Source organism: Palaemon carinicauda, chromosome 26, assembly GCF_036898095.1.
Source record: "Palaemon carinicauda isolate YSFRI2023 chromosome 26, ASM3689809v2, whole genome shotgun sequence".
Taxonomy (NCBI): domain Eukaryota; kingdom Metazoa; phylum Arthropoda; class Malacostraca; order Decapoda; family Palaemonidae; genus Palaemon; species Palaemon carinicauda.
In genome coordinates this window covers 84,961,128-84,966,127 of record NC_090750.1, presented here as the reverse complement: position 1 = coordinate 84,966,127, position 5,000 = coordinate 84,961,128, and the positions used below count along the sequence as shown (strand labels likewise).

Genomic DNA, 5,000 nt, shown 5'->3' with positions numbered 1-5,000 from the left:
GTTATTCAAATCTAAGGTTTGGCCAGTTTTCATCATCACGCTGGCCATTGCAGATTGGTGAAGGTGGGAGATTTTAGTTTGATCACTCACAGTAAACCAACCTAGTATGGGTGGCCCTGACTAGTACAGCTTTGCTGATCATGAGGAAACACAAACCCTTTCTACACATTAAAGTATTCCCACTCAAAAACGTATATATATATATACATATATAATATATATATATATATAGAGAGAGAGAGAGAGAGAGAGAGAGAGAGAGAGAGAGAGAGAGAGAGAGAGAGAGAGAGAAGAGAGAGAGAGAGAGAGAGAGAGAGAGAGAGAGAGAGAGAGAGAGAGAGAGAGAGAGTCATCGGCATCCATAATGAAAATAGACAAAATTAATATTTCGTTAAATTTCTCAATGAAGCCATTAAAGATTATTATCGAAGCACTGTAATACAAATGAATTGAAAAATAAACTTTGAGGATCTTATCAGAATAAAAAGAAGGTACATTTCTTCAATTCAACGAAATGAAAATGGACAAGAATTAGGTTGATGAGAAAAGTTTCTTCAAGGCAGCCATGATGAGGGAGACATTATTATCATTATTATTATTATTATTATTATTATTATTATTATTATTATTATTATTATTATTATTATTATTTTCATTATTACCATTATTACGTGCTAAGCTACAACCTTAGTTAAAAAAGCAGAATGCTATAAGCCCAGGGACGCCAACAGGGAAAATAGCCGAGCGAGGAAAGGAAACAGGGAAAAATAAAATATTTTAAGAACAGTAACAACATTAAAATAAATATTTCCTATATAAACTAGAAAAATTTTAACAAAAGAAGAAGTAAAATTAGATGGATTAGTGTGGCCGTGTGTACCCTCAAGCAAGAGAAGTCTAACCCAAGACAAATTAATCAGCATTCAGGAAAAATATATCTTTTAACGTTATGAATTACCGGTTTCCTGAATTATGTATAGAAATAAGCTAACAAGAAAACTGTTAACTTATTAAATAGAATCTTGAACCAAAGTATAATCGTGTTCTTTTGTTAACATTTTGTAATTACCTCAAGAATCAAGGGAAAACATTTTTTATTTAACATGAAATTAAAGAATAGGTTTTTCTTCATAATTTTTTTTTTTTTTTAGTCGTTTTTTTTTTTATCATTTGTTGAAGGAGAGACCTTCAACAAATGAAAAAATATAATCTTTAACACTTTGATCAAATTACAAAGTATTATTATTATTACTTGCTAAGCTAAAACTCTAGTTGGAAAAGCAGGACGTTATAAGCCCAGGGACCCCAACAGCGAAAATAGCCCAGTGAGGAAAGGAAACAAGGAAAAATAAAATTTTAAGAACAGTAACATTATCTAAATAGATATTTCCTATATAAACTATAAAAACTTAGAAAAAAACACAAAAGGAAGATAAATAATATAGAATGGTGAGCCTGATTGTACCCTCAAGCAAGAGAACTCTAACTCAAGACAGTGGAAGACCATGGTACAGAGGCTATGGCACTACCCAAGACTAGAGAACGCTGGTTTGATTTTGGAGTGTCCTTCTCCTAGAAGAGCTGCTTTCCATAGCTAAAGAGTCTCTTCTACCTTTACCAAGAGGAAAGTAGCCACTGAACAATTACAGTGCAGTAGTTAACCCCTTGGGTGAAGAAGAATTGTTTAGTAATCTCAGTGCTGTCAGGTGTATGAGGACAGAGGAAAATCTGTAAAGAATATGCCAGACTATTCGGTTTATGTGTAGGCAAAGTGAAAATGAACCGTAACCAGAGAGAATCATCCAATGTAGTACTGCCTGGCCAGTCAAAGGACCCCATAACTATCTAGCGGTAGTATCTCAATGGGTGGCTGGTGCCCTGGCAATCGCTCTTTATCTCAAAATGAAGACACATCAAGAATGTTCGTTAGATTTCGTAATGGTTTGAAATACAATATTCTAAAAAAAAAGGAAAAATAGAAATAATTAAATCGCTATGTGGAAACTAGGATTTACTTCCATTTCATAAAGATTAAAATTCAGATTGACTTCAGTTTCATAAAAATTAAAATTCCGATTTACTTCAGTTTCATAAAGATTAAAATTCTGATTAACTTCAGTTTCATGAAGATTAAAATTCAGATTTACTTCAGTTTCATAAAGATTAAAATTCTGATTGACTTCAGTTTCATAAAGATTAAAATTCAGATTTAAATCATTTTCATAAGGATTAAAATTCAGATTTACTTCAGTTTCATAAAGATTAAAATTCTGATTGACTTCAGTTTCATAAAGATTAAAATTCAGATTTAAATCATTTTCATAAGGATTAAAATTCAGATTTACTTCAGTTTCATAAAGATTAAAATTCTGATTGACTTCAGTTTCATAAAGATTAAAATTCAGATTTAAATCATTTTCATAAGGATTAAAATTCAGATTTACTTCAGTTTCATAAAGATTAAAATTCTGATTGACTTCAGTTTCATAAAGATTAAAATTCAGATTTAAATCATTTTCATAAGGATTAAAATTCAGATTTACTTCAGTTTCATAAAGATTAAAATTCAGATTTACTTCAGTTTCATAAAGATTAAAATTCTGATTGACTTCAGTTTCATAAAGATTAAAATTCAGATTTAAATAATTTTCATAAGGATTAAAATTCAGATTTACTTCAGTTTCATAAAGATTAAAATTCTGATTGACTTGAGTTTCATAAAGAATAAAATTCAGATTTAAATCATTTTCATAAAGATTAAAATTCAGATTTACTTCAGTTTCATAAAGATTAAAATTCAGATTTACTTCAGTTTCATGAAGATTAAAATTCAGATTTACTTCAGTTTCATAAAGATTAAAATTCAGACTTACTTTAGTTTCATAAAGATTGAAATTCAGAGTTACTTCAGTTTCATAAAAATCAAAATTCAGATTTAAATAATTTTCATAAAGATTAAAATTCCGTTCGAGAGTGTGGGGAGACATATGATTAAGTTCTTGAGACATGCTCAAAATCTATGCAGTAAGACTAGCATGAAAAAAAGTCGCTTTATAAAATTGATGTTAATAATAGGGTATACATAAACACACACACACACACACACACACACACACACACACACACACACACAATAGTCTATTGAAAGCTATCTAAGTATCATAATGCTCTTCATTTGAAGCCCTACAAATAATGAGAGTCGTCTCTAAAAAAGAAATATTGATGTGATGTTCAACGCCAGTAAATCAGCATAGTGACACTGAAATATTTAATTTTGAACCAAATATTAAAAGAAATTGAACAATACAATAACTATGGATGCTGCTATCAAAGAAGATGATATCATTCATCAATTTATAATCAGCTGAATCTTCTAATATAATTTTATCAACTACTTTATTTTTTTTTCATATTGACCAAATTCTATAAATCCAAATTTTAAAATCAAGTAAAAGTAGTGAATTAATATGTTATGATATAGTGTGTTTGTAAAATCAGACAAATTTGATTATATTATTATTATTACTACCAGGCAAGCTACAACCCTAGTTGGAAAAGCCAGATGCTATAACACAAAACACAACACTTCAGGGAGGGGGGAGGGGAGTTTAGTGCCGACAGTACACAATAAGCATCTCCTAACTGCACCCACTTTTTAGCTTCCTACTATAACTCTTTAGCTGTGTCCTTCCTTCTATCCTGGTGTCCAAAGTTTTTACCTATTCTTTATATTGCAACTTCGGGGTTTCCCCCAGTTTCCCACAGGGGCTGAATGGCCTCCCAGACCCTAGTGCAAGGCCGTCTGACCCAAAGTCATAAACCCAATTCAATCCTAACCCAAAATTTCACGCATGAAATTTAATTTGAGTTAAGCCAACATTTTCATTTTCATATAGCCTCAATAAGTGAGACAAAGATTATATATATATATATATATATATATATATATATATATATATATATATATATATATATATATATATATATAAAATGTATGTATATATATACATATACACATACATATATATACACATATACATATATATATACATATATATATATATATATATATATGTATATATATACATATAAATATATACAGTATATACATATACTTATATACATACACACACACACACACACACACATATATATATATATATATATATATATATATATATATATATATATATATATATATTACGATTGACTGCAAAAGAAAATAGCTAATAAGTAACTTTTAAAGATAACATTATTTAAGTACTCATCCTAGAGATCCACGTTATTAACAAATATTTTGGTAGAAAATCAAATTGGTGACTATGTAACTGGTATTTTTCGATTTGCTTCAGCACCACGAGCATACCTCATTCCTACCGTGATAAAATCGTCTTATTTTCAGCATATATCAATTGATTGTAGTGAATGAATTATAAAAAGTCGTTACAAGATGAAGATAAAGCTGTATAGTCAATCCACTCTATTTTTCTTAATTTTTTTCTGATCCTTTCAATCTTCAATCGCTTCCTTTGAGGTTAGAAACATGTGTTTAGTTCCCTTTCTTTTGTCTTTATCAGGATATCAGGTTACTCGTTTCATCAATCACTGCATTGGAGGAAATCACCATATTCCTCCGCCATGTACAGTCACTCATATAAGTTTAAGGACGTCCGGGTGTTTGAGAGAAATTAAAACTCCACACCTTTCTGGACGACAGGTATCGGGGAGCGCGAGACTGGTTAAATATTCAACTATTCAGTTAACCGTTTTCGCACTCCCAGACACCTGTCGTCCAGAAAGGGATGAAATGGAAATCTCTCTTAAACACCCGGACATCCATCAACTTATATGAGTGACTGTACCCTTTCGGATTAATTGTAATTAACATGAAGATAGAAAACTGAACATCTGCCTTGTTTCTCGTAGGTGGGGAATACCTTAGCTTGGTGAAAGGCATTGTGTATTGCCATAATCAGCAAAGCTGTACTAGTCAGGGACAC

At 30.6% G+C, this 5,000-nt stretch overlaps 1 protein-coding gene across 3 annotated transcripts in view; it reads left to right on the top strand.

Annotated features, from left to right (window-relative positions):
- The window catches only part of LOC137619647 (interleukin-1 receptor accessory protein-like 1-B), a 77,274-nt gene that overhangs the window by 62,020 nt on the left and 10,254 nt on the right, over positions 1–5,000 (top strand). The window lies entirely within an intron of this gene.